Source organism: Vanacampus margaritifer, chromosome 18, assembly GCF_051991255.1.
Source record: "Vanacampus margaritifer isolate UIUO_Vmar chromosome 18, RoL_Vmar_1.0, whole genome shotgun sequence".
Taxonomy (NCBI): domain Eukaryota; kingdom Metazoa; phylum Chordata; class Actinopteri; order Syngnathiformes; family Syngnathidae; genus Vanacampus; species Vanacampus margaritifer.
Window position 1 is genome coordinate 15,392,098 of NC_135449.1, and position 12,687 is coordinate 15,404,784.

Here is a 12,687-nt window from a genome sequence, read left to right on the forward strand (position 1 = left end):
AACTGAGACAGTAAATTAATTAAAAAAAAATTTTTTTTTTAAAGACTGTCGCAGTACTGTGGTTCATCTTCAATCCAGATTTCATTTCATTTCTGTAAAATATTGCTTCTGTTTAAAAAAAAGAAAAAAAGAAAAAAAAGAAAGAAAGCTCGACCAGGTGTCCTTGCGTCAATGACGAAAAAACTCTCTAGTGCTTCTTCAAGTAAAAGTGATGGTTCGGGTGAGAACCATAAGACAAAAGACTGGATTTGATACCAGTGATCTTGTTTCTGAAGCGGTTTGCAAAATCAATGGAGAGGACCCTTGAAGGTGTCAGGGAGCTTTAAAAAATATGCCGTTGGTTAAATGGTCAAAGATGAAGAAAAGGAATTTGGGATTGGCTTTTATTGTCTGTGAGGAGTTTTGAAAAATGGGAAATTCTTGCCTGTTTGACTTATTGTAGGTCTTTAATTGTTTATGAAATATTTCATGTTCCTTTTACTGTCATTTATTTTTTTTTTTTCTTAAGTTTTTTTTTCCATCCGCATAGTGGGATGATGCAGTGTCGATGTGGAATTATCAGAGAGTAATTTAGCCCCCCAGTAATTTGATATTTAAGGTGGCTTCATGCGTTTTCACCCCCAGCCAGATTCCTATCCAGCCATCTCAAGGAGAATAGAAGGTTGCACAATAGGGGATCAACTATGCTCTTCTCATTTAAATACCAGTGGGCTCTTTGGAGTCATGTCAGAGGATTATATTTGGCTTGCTGTTGTTGCTGTGTCATGAATCAGAAGTGAGCCGCATTAAGCTTCATAATAACACCAGGCATGAAATGCAACAAGACCACGCTATGCTCAGCTGCTGTTATGCTGCTGTCAAAAACAAATAACATATAGCAGAGGTCCTCGCAGACTTGGAATTCTATTGCTGTCACACTCAGCAATAAGATCTATATTTTGTAGTGGTAGTGGAAATTTGTCACATTTACATGATCTGTGAATGAGAGCAAGCATCAATCACGGTGTTACAAGTAAGCAACATGCATCATCATCACATGCTATAATCAGGAAGAATTGCATATAAAGTCCTTAAAATATGCTAATTTCAGATGAACTAATAGAACCTCTTGTGAAAAGCCTTCAATCCTGCTGTTTGTCATAAATGATGTCAATGTAGCCATGGGAACTACTCTTACACACAACCTCCTCCTTTTTTTTGGGTTCTTTGTTAAAGTAGCACTTAAGTGCTGTTTTTCTGACAAATGTCAGAGATACACACGGCAGGTGAAGGCAGGAGTGAACGCAGCTCTGTTTTGCTTCTTGCTGCAATTTCTAAGCAGGTGGCTGTGAGGATGGAAGAAGGCTTAGTTAATTAATTAGCCAGAAGTCATGCTCAGTCATGTGCAGACTTGATCATGTTTAGTGCTGGCTGCGAATTGAGTACATATATAATATAGATAGTTTATAAGCAGACTGAGGCAAAGCACTTACATTACTGTTGACTGTATAGAGCAACTATCAGCGTGTTGGGAACATTACTTTATAAAAGTAATTATAGTTACTCATTACTTGATTAAAAAGTAACTGATAACATAATAAACAACATAATAAAAGTAACTCATTTCCAGGCAAACTATTTTCACTACTTAAAAAAAAAAGTTTTATATCAAATAATTTGGATTTTTTTTGTGTGTGTGTGTGATTTTTCATGTGAATATTTATCACACAAATGTCTCACTCCATAATGAAAGATATTATATATGTTCTACCAATGCCAATTACTACAGCAATCAGAATAATGATTACATAAAACATAGATACAAAAATAAATAAATAAATAAATAACTGCCCGAAGCCAGCTAGGATGGGCTCCAGCACCCCCGCGACCCTAGTGATGAATAAGCGGTTAAGAAAATGGATGGATGAATAGATAGATAGATAGATAGATAGATAGATAGATAGATAGATAGATAGATAGATAGATAGATAGATAGATAGATAGATAGATAGATAGATAGATAGATAGATAGATAGATAGATAGATAGATAGATCGATAGATAGATAGATAGATAGATAGATAGATAGATAGATAGATAGATAGATAGATAGATAGATAGATAGATAGATAGATAGATAGATAGATAGGCAGGCAGGCAGTCAGACAGACAGACAGACAGACAGACTTGATGTTAATTACACTAGGCGAGTGTTTCACAAGTGAGTCGCTATGACTTATCTTTTCTTTATAGCTGTCATGGTGCTTGTGGAGTCGCAAAGTCCCGTAATGGTTCTTGGTGGAACAGAATTGTCAACAAACTGCTCCTCTTGGCAACTGTTTTTCGGCACATCTCTTACAATGTTATTTTAACACCGAATCAGTTCGCTTTTTCAGACTCTTCCTAAATGCTAACATACAACAATTCTCAATTGACTGACCTTCCTTCTACTGTACGGATTTACAGCAGTACCAAAATTAATACATTTAAAATGAATTGCAAAAGCTTGTGACGAAAACAAAGGGCATTTTCACTATAATTATAGTACGTTTTAGTTTTCATTTCTTAAAAGCATTTTTGGTTATTTGTGATTACCAAATGTGATTAATCATTTCCAATCAAAGAAAAACGCTAAATATGGCAGTAACCAAGTGTACATATGTGACCTTAAAATGTCATGATTGGGCACCTTCGTAAACCTAGCATAGAGACATGGAGTGTATGCAACCTCTCCATCAGCGCCATGCAAAACCAACAGTGGCATTAGCCAGTGCTTTCTGGTTCACGGAGCTGACGCAGTGCTGTTGGCGTAACAAGAGAGGGTCGAGCCATATTTCGCTGATCAAAGTCTTTTGATAGAAATGGGCAAAGGTGATAGGATAGACAAAAAAAAATGCCTGCGAATAAGGGGAAAAAGAGCCGCGGTGTAGAAAAAAGTGTTATCCCATGCATGCATGCATGCAACTACATCAGCAGCTCAATGTCTGTAATCTCCAGGGAGAGAAGAAGGAGGAGTCTGATTGTGACATTGTTCTTTGGCTTGGAATTTCTACTGAGTGCAGTACAGTCCAGAAATCACACAGTGTCAGGGTGACTAGCCAATGTACTGCAATCACATTCAGTTAGTTGGAGTAGTGAATGTGAACTGTTCATGTTGACTGTATTGTTGGTTTTGGTCATTTTTAGACATATTTTGTGTTGAATTGCCAGAAGCTTTTCAATATAAAATACCGTTGTTGCGATTTAGCAGTCAGCTTGGATAGGCTCCAGCTCAAACACCAACAACTAGTAGCTCACATAAGTGAGCACAAACCCTCACATTTCTGCAGATACGTATATCTCTGCAGGGGACAACATTGAAGTAGTCAGTATACATCTTACATAACGGTGTAAATTTATTGTTAATTCCAAATTCAGCCATTAGCAGTTAAACCCCTGGCAACAACATTGAAAATGTCCAAAATGGGCTCTGTTAGTCGTTTTCCCTCCCCCAGGGTCATTGTGTGACTTGTTAGTGTTACAAGGTCTCAGGTGTGAATAGGGAGCAGGTGTGTTAAACATGGATGTAGTAGACATTTTGGGAAGAATCATGTTCAATGGATTGCTAAGGGTCAAGGCTTTTTTTTTTTTAAACAAATGCTCTACCGTCGTTTGAATGGAATGCCATTTCTTGCCCTTCTGACCCACACACCTTCATCTGATCCCCAATAGGATCCTCCAGTGCTCTAAATGCAGCAGTCACAATTTATAAAATGAAACATTAGATCATGTTGTTAACATACAGTACGTTACATAAGCTAATTTTGCTCATATAGCAACTCCGTCTGGCATCAACCACTGTTTTAAGTACTTTAATTATAACTATTCCTAATCCTCAAATTATATTCAGTTTTCTGGCAGTTGATTTGCTGAAAGTTTTACAGTTCATTTGTTTTCCACTTTAGTGAATGGAGCAGGAAGCTAACCGTAAGCTAATTTGCCGAACACTGGCCCTGGTGCATATAGTCCATAACGTTGTGAATGTACTTTCACGCTTACCTAACTTAATTCATTTTGTTCTATTAAACCAGGGGTCAGCAACCTTTCCTGTGTAAAATAACCAAAAAATCTGTCTGGAGCCGCAAAACATTTGAACATTATGATGAACAAAACAATGTGTTAGTGTAGTTGCTGAGGGCCCTATGGGGCCCTTATTAAAGCTGCACCAGAACAGAACAATATGAGAGTAGCATCCAATATGTAGAGATTGAAGGAATATTAAATTACTATATTAAGTGTAATCTTTGCGTGTCCAAATAATTGTATTCAGGATCTGATGAAGAAGTTTTCTTGCAAGAATTTATTTAGAGGCCTCTAAAGACACAGTCAGGACACCACATCAGAATGCAACGTGATGATCCCAAGTGTGTGACAATTTACAGAACATCGACTCATTTATACAAAAAAGATAAAAGGTTCCTCCTCCCGGCTCTTGATTGAACAAAGGGCAGACATGTCATCTCCTAGATTGAACAAAGGTGTAAGGTTGATGGTAAACAGACATCTTTATACAGTTCCCCTTCTTGATTGGTGGAACAGAAGTAATCAAAATCTGACCCCAGACCTTCAGTCCCTAAATGTCAAGAAACTCTGACAACATCATGCACATTGCCCCTCCAACAGCATTTGAGGGTACAAAGATCAAATAAAGTTCACAAAATCACCATCCCACTGTATTCTTTTAAACACTCATGATTATATCACATCTATATGTCTATAAGTAAATTCAAAAACAGTAAAACATCAAATTGAAAATGTTAAATGTCTTCAGTCCTACCATTGAACTTCTATAAGTTCAAAAACCGGACATTTAATCCCACAATAGTCTAGAGAGAAAGTCCAGCGCGAATCTTGATCGTCGCAAAAATGAAGCAATGTTTATGTGTGGAGTTCAGAAAATAAGAATAGCAGGTGAGAGAGAGAGAGAAAGATAGAGAGAGAGAGAGAAAGATAGATGGGCTTAGCAGTCAAAATTCAGTTTGATTCATTAAAAAATTCGGTGGAAGGGGCATAATAAATGTGAGGCATAACACTATGTGATGTGGTTAAGTGTCACGACGCAATAGCAGATGTGTCCGTCCCTCGAAGCCATCTCCTGATGAAGGTCTTTGTTGAATGAAAAGTGTGTTCGACAGTTGGTCAATTTTTTAAAAAGAAGAGGCGTTTGTCAGCCTCTTTCTGAACCTGGCTGACTGCCACAGATCGCAGGAAAGGTCACGGGACTTCATTCCCAGTGTGACTCTATCCTTGTGAATTGATGAAAAGGGGCATGTGATTCAAATCACCATTGAGTGATTTCCCCCTTTCACCAGCAGATTGACACTTGATCAGCTTTTCCAGGCGAATCAACTGTGCTTATCTTTGCCCATGGAAAAGGCACTCCAATGAATCTTCTTTCAGCGACCTCCTTCAGCTTCTTCTCAGTCCTCCTGACCAGCCGGGATGCTTGTTGACGCTCCTTTGACTCAATGTCGAGCTGCTCCTCCATTTGAGCGATTTTGGCCTCCAGGGAGGCGATGGTGGACTTGTACTTTGACTTGATGGTGCTTTCAAGCTCCTGCAGCTTCAGCTTCAGCTCCTTGTTTTGGCGATCCAGCTGGGAACGAGCGCCCTCCAGTCGCTGGACGCTGCTGTGCTCGGCGCCAAGCTCCGTGGTCAGCTGCTCCATCTGCAGTGTGGTTTTCTTCAGACGCTCGTTGATCATCTCGGTGTTGAGTAGCTCCTCCTCCAAATCTTCCTCCAACTGGGCCATGCGAGCCTCCAGCCTCCTCTTCTCTTCAGTCAGCAGAGCATTTTTAGCATTGCCGTTGTTAATCTCATCCTGCTCGTCTCTCTCTGCCTGCGTTTGTCTTTTGAGTCTCTCGGCTGTGGCAAGATCCTCCTGGTAGTGCAGGGCATCTGCCTCCAAGGCCTCCAGCTCACGGGCTAGCGTTAGCACCCGCGTGTCCTTCTCCCTGGCGTCTGCTTCAGCCCGGTCGCACTCCTCGGCATACTGGCTGGAGATGGTCTTCTCCTCAGCCAGCATCTGGTCGAACTTCTTCTGTTTCCTGTCCAGGTTGGAAGCCACCTGCCTCAGGTTGTCCTGGTCCACCATGAGGTCATCCAGCTCCCGCTGCAAACGGGTTTTGGTCTTATCCAATTTGTCGTAAGCGGCCGTCTTCTCTTCCAGCTGCTGCTGCAACGAGTCGGCGTCACGTTGGACGCGCTTGCGAGCCTCCTCCGCGCTCTCCAGGTTGGCCGTCTCCTGATCCAACTTCTTCTTCATGTCGGCCAGCTGTGCCTGAAACGTAGCAGACCTGCTTCTCCACGTTTCTCTTGCCCTCCTCCTCTTCATCCAGCATCTCGCGCAGGTTGTTCTGCTCATCCTCCTGCTGCCGCAAGCGAGTGGAGATGTTGAGCTTCTGACGAGTCTCCTCTTGGAGCAGTTCCTGTGCATCCTGAAGCTGAGACTCCACCGAAGAAAGGTCTTTGCTGAATTTGATGTTTTTGCCCTCGGCTTTAGTCAGAAGGCTGTTGACATTGTCCAGCTCAGACTGCATTTTGGCCATCTTGTCCGCCATCTTCTGCCTCTGCCGTTCGCTGTCTCCAAATTTGACCTGAAGCTCCTGAACTTGGGACTCTGCTTTCTTGCGACGGTGCTCTGAATCGGATTTGCCTTGCGTCAGGGTCTTGAGCTCGATTTGCGCCTCGTTCCATTCGCTCTCTAGGGCCTGTTTTGATTTCTCCACAGACATCTTGTTCCGCTTGGCCTGCTCCAGCTGTTCATTAAGCTCGTCAAAGGCCTGGTTGTGTTTCTGTCTCATGTCGGCCATCAGCTGCTCGTGGGCCTTGGCCTCGTCCTCCACAATCTTCTTGAGATCGGCAACCTCCGTCTCACGTTTGCTCCTCAGCTCCTGCTGTGTTCTCTGGCGTGGTGGGAGCGCTTCAATCATCACGAGCGTTGCAGCCTTTATCTGTACGCTCAGCGAAGAGTTCAGAATATGGACCGGAAGTTTATGCAAATCAAACCAGCCGGAGTCTTGATCAACAATGTCGTCCATTATATGAAGTAATTAGTCGTTTTTAATATTTATAAAGTCAGTGACGTCTCACTTATGATACTACGATATAACAGATAAAAAGTATTCTCATTAATCCCCCCCAAAAAAAAAAACTTTTTTTTTCTTTTTTTTCAGACAAACACAAACAAGACGAAAATGAAACCGATATTAAATACCTTTTGCGCGACTTCAACAAATATATCCTGGATCTTCACGGGCGGCTTAAATCACACAGCTCTCGAACGTAAAAATTTACGGACGGCTAATATCACACCACACACCGTCAATATACGGGTGTTTAACACAGCAGACGCCTTGTGTGATCAACACAGACCGCTAATAGCACAACACACAACAGCACTCACTTAAGTGTGATCAACACTTAGCGGCTAATAACACACCTACAATCAACCCAACAGCCAATCCCCCGTGGTACACAATCTCTTATGCCGTTTAAAACAGCGGAGCTCTCCTACTTGACGTCACTTCCGTAAACACGGGGCATTTTTATGCGTGACTTAAACCCAACACACACACACCGAGGAATTATGTCCCTCGGTTTAATAATTCCACACAGCACACACCTTGTGAGAATGATATCACACACAGGCGGCTAATACACACCGCACGCCCAGTAGAAATATATGGACGGCTTATTCATACGAAAAAAAAAAACAAAAAAACACAGCCTATTCCTCCGCGGAAAAAACTGCCATGCATGATTCAATGTCGTAGTAATTTTCAAAATCGAGGACTTTCCGTCCCACCGTAAGAAATATTACTACAACCCCCCTAACTTGTTCACAGATCCCAAATACAACTTAGCACAGACGAAATGCAACTGTATTGATCCCAAACAACCAGAATTTCTCTACGTGGATAAAATGTCCACTCACCTTGTTAATATTTTTGCGCTTTAGAAATCCGGTGTTCAGGATCAATCACAGCTTTTGAAAAAACGTCTCAATAAGTCCACGTCGGCGTCACCATTTTGAAGGAATATTAAATTACTATATTAAGTGTAATCTTTGCGTGTCCAAATAATTGTATTCAGGATCTGATGAAGAAGTTTTCTTGCAAGAATTTATTTAGAGGCCTCTAAAGACACAGTCAGGACACCACATCAGAATGCAACGTGATGATCCCAAGTGTGTGACAATTTACAGAACATCGACTCATTTATACAAAAAAGATAAAAGGTTCCTCCTCCCGGCTCTTGATTGAACAAAGGGCAGACATGTCATCTCCTAGATTGAACAAAGGTGTAAGGTTGATGGTAAACAGACATCTTTATACAGTTCCCCTTCTTGATTGGTGGAACAGAAGTAATCAAAATCTGACCCCAGACCTTCAGTCCCTAAATGTCAAGAAACTCTGACAACATCATGCACATTGCCCCTCCAACAGTATTTGAGGGTACAAAGATCAAATAAAGTTCACAAAATCACCATCCCACTGTATTCTTTTAAACACTCATGATTATATCACATCTATATGTCTATAAGTAAATTCAAAAACAGTAAAACATCAAATTGAAAATGTTAAATGTCTTCAAGATTCATTTTCTTCTACCTTTTGTCATCTGTTTTTGGATTTGTGTTAATAATGTTTTGTTTTTTCTTACATTTTTAGACTGCGCTGCCTTTCTGTCAAATTTCTGTCATTTTTTTGGCAATTTTATGAACATTTTACGTCTTTTTTTTGCTGCCTTGTTTGCTCTCAATTTTCTGACATCTTTTGGAATTTTATGTACAAACCCAATTCCCAAAAAGTTGTTACACTATACAAATTGTGAATAAAAACTGAATGCAATTATGTGGAAGTGCCAACTTTCAATAATTTTCAATAACATAGATGACAGGTCAAAAGTTTAAACTGAGAAAATGTATAATTTTAAGGGGAAAATATGTTGATTGTAAATTTCATGGATCTAAAAAAAGTTGGGACAGGTAGGAATAAGAGGCTGGAAAAGTCAATTGCACTTATAAAAAAAACAGCCGGAAGACCAGTTACCACTAATGAGGTCCATTGGCAACTTGGCTGGAGTGGCAGTGTCTCTCAGAAGCAAATATGGGTACAGAATCACAAATTCCTCCCCAAAAATATCAGAAAGGTTTTTACCAGCAAAAAACTGCAAAAAGGTTGAAGTAATCATCACCTACAGTGCATAACATCATCCAAAGATTCAGAGAATCTGAAACAATCTCTGTGTGTAAGGGTCAAGGCCGAAAAATCATACTGGATGCCAATGATTTTCGGGCCCTTAAACAGCACTGCACCCCAAACAGGAATGCTTACTGTAAGGGAAATCACAGAAAGGGCTCAGCAATACTTCCAGAAAACATTGTGGGTGAACACAATCCACTGTGCCAGCCGCCGTTGCCAGATGAAACTCTACAGTACAAAGAAGAACCCATTTCTAAAGCAGACCAAGAAGTGCAGGCGTTTCTCTGGGCCAGCGGTTATTTAAAATGGAGTGTGACAACGGGAAACCTGTTTTGTAGTCAGACGAATCACAATTTTAAGTTCTTTGTGGAAAACTATGGCGCTATATCATATTGACTAAAGAGGACAAAGACAAGCCAAGTTGTTATCAGCACTCAGTTTATAAGCTTGCATCTGTGATGGTATAGGGTTGCATGAGTGTGTGTGGCATGGGCAGCTTCCACATCTGGAAAGGCATCGTCAATGCAAAAAGGTACATTCAGATTCGAGAACAATATATGCTCCCATCAGGCATCATCACTTTCAGAGAAGATCTTGCATTTCTCAACACAATAATGCCAGACCACATACACCACCAATTACCACATCATGGCTGCGTAGGAAAACGATCCAGTCCACTCCTTTCATTTATAGAGCACATTTGGCGCATCATAAAGGGGAAGGTGCAACAAAGAAAGCCCAAGACAGTTGAACAGTTAGAGAGACGCGTGTTAGACAAGAATGGGACAGCATTCCTATTTCTAAACTTGAGAAACGTGTCTCCTTGATCCTCAGATGTTTGCAGACTGTTGTAAGAAGAAGAGAGGATATCTCACAGTGGTGAAAATGGCCTTGTCCCAACTTTTTTTTAGATTTTTTGACACCATGGAATTTAAAATCAACATAGTTTTCCCTTAAAATGATACATTTTCTCAGTTTAAACTTTTGACCTGTTTCTCTATGTTCTATTCTGAATAAACTATTAAAATATTAAAATTGCATTCAGTTTTTATTCACAATTTGTATAGTGTCCCAACTTTTTGGGAATTGGGTTTTGTACATTTTATGGTAATTTTCTGGATTTCTTTTTTTTTGATTTTGGACTTTTTATGTTTTTTTAATGTACCTTTTGTCTCTCTTTTTCTGACAACTTAATTTTGACTCTGACATTTTCTGACTAATTATTTTTTTAAATAGTTGTTAGTCATCTAAATCAGTCATTCATTGAAATATTTTAACAACATTTTTTGGGGGGGGGGAATAAATATGCATACTCATTTATTTCTACAATGTTTTTTTTTTTTTTTTTTTTAGATCCACAGGGTGCCACAGGAGAGGGACCAAAGAGCCACATGTGGCACCAGAGCCACATCACCTGAATAGCTTTTAGAGTTAGCCTATAGCGGATTATATTTGAGCACTTCTATTTCACTTTTCATTTTGTTAATAGTGTTGTTCACAGTTTGTGTAAGCCTCTTTATAATCTTGAGATTTACCTTAGTGGGTCAGCTGCTCTCATATCTCCCACCATTCATAACCAACGTCAGTCTCTTGTTACGCCACCATGTCTGAATAGAACAAATTAGCCACACAAGGCGACTCCAGTTCTCAGCACAATGCAGCCAAGTTGTGTCAATCCCATAAAGCTGCTGTGTTGGGAAATATCCGCTACCCAATGGGACTCTATTTCTGTACGGACAGCTTAGCTCAATGTGTGACATAGGAAAACTCTTTTTGCTGTATTACGTAATCACCAGTAAACAGATCTGTTCAGTTAAACCTGCTTGATCTGTTTTCATTCACAGTCCTATTTGTGGTATAACTCCACACATTTGTTGTGAGATCCGCGCTCCTCTCATGTTACAGCACACATAAGAAATAATTGGATCTTTTTGTTGCCAGGCACTCACTACAGTTTCCTAACTATGCTAAATTTAATGTAATAATCATCATTACAAATCGACAGCGCAAATTTGTTCTCCTGACGAAGACTAGAGGGTGGTAATTATGTAAATTGTGATGACACAATTTGTAAAATTTAGAAACAAACAGATAATAAAATATCTATTCAGCTGATGTATGCTTCATCTATCCTTCCTTCCTTTCCTCAGTCTCTCCTTTGGTCTCTTGAGGTCTCCCTAATTTGTTGGAATTTAGATGTTTCTGAAGTTGGTGAAAGACTCTGGTTGGTAACCCGGTGGGTAGTAGATAATGTCTGGTCGGTGCTGAATTTCACTTTCCTTTGATCCTTCCTCGAGTCTCCTGACAACCTCACGACTCTAGCTGGATTCTGAAGTATTTGGTTTAGGTGAACGGTATGGGATTTTTAATAGGTTTTAGGTGAACTAATGACTACACACTCACACACATACACACGCACATACTAAATAAAAATTAGAAAAAAAGAAAAAAAAGAGAGAGAGCGCAATGATGATGACATGTCAAATCGGTAAAATTACCGAATGAACAATACTGAGCTCTCTCAAAGAAAATTAAAATATAATAATGATAATAATAAAGAAAAAAATATATCTATTTAAATAATTCAAGTTCACAGTTGATGGGTGAGCAGACACTCCAGAAACCCGATGATTTGTACAATATGTAAGTTAACTAAAAAGTCAGCTTTCCATAATAATATATGTTCTTTTTAATGTTGTGAATGTTGTCATCACAATGAATCCTTCTGAAAGAAATGCATGCAAGAGAAAGATGTTGTCGAGCTGCTTTTCCTTATGCTGGATGTAGAGAAAATGAATAATCTTCAAGATGTTGAGTTGAGCCTGATCGAGTCAACCTTCTCCCACTGCTGCCTTTGGGTGTTTACTTACTGCACTGTTTACTGTCTGTAGTGACCTGCGGTGTGGGTAGAAAGGCAACCACAGGCCTGAGCTGAGATCAGACCTTGAAAACAGCCAACAGATTGGGAAGAATGTCACAAGGTAGTGGTGGGTGATTCCATGCCCATGTGAAAAGCCATTAATCACAAATTGGGCCTGATCAAAATGGGAGGTCAACGAAGGAACCCAAGCATGCGACATCACCATCAGTGCTCCCTCTATTCATTCCACCTTTTCCCTATATTTCCCTAGATTCTGTCAATTTTGTCACTATATATATATATATATATATATATACAGTATCAATGTCAGTGCTGTGTGTGAAGCAATTGTTTTTTTTTAAACTAATTATTCGCACTTTCCGTAATTAATTACAATTAATCGCGATTAATCACATTTGCCTTCTTCTGCTTCTACTTTTCTTAAAAGCTCGTAACAGATATTTACTTTACTAAAATCTTGGAATTTATGTAAAATGATCAAATAGCACGCAATAGCATAGCACAGTTCTAATATCTTTCTTTGATTCTTGAATAGCATACTTCTGTAAAATACAACTGTTAAACAAAATGATCAAAATGGACT

The 12,687-nt window shown here is 39.7% G+C and overlaps 1 pseudogene; it reads right to left on the bottom strand.

Moving 5' to 3' along the window:
• Positions 1–4,280: 4,280 nt before the first annotated feature.
• Positions 4,281–7,115, bottom strand: LOC144038808 (uncharacterized; annotated as a pseudogene).
• Between the last annotated feature and the right edge of the window lie 5,572 nt (positions 7,116–12,687).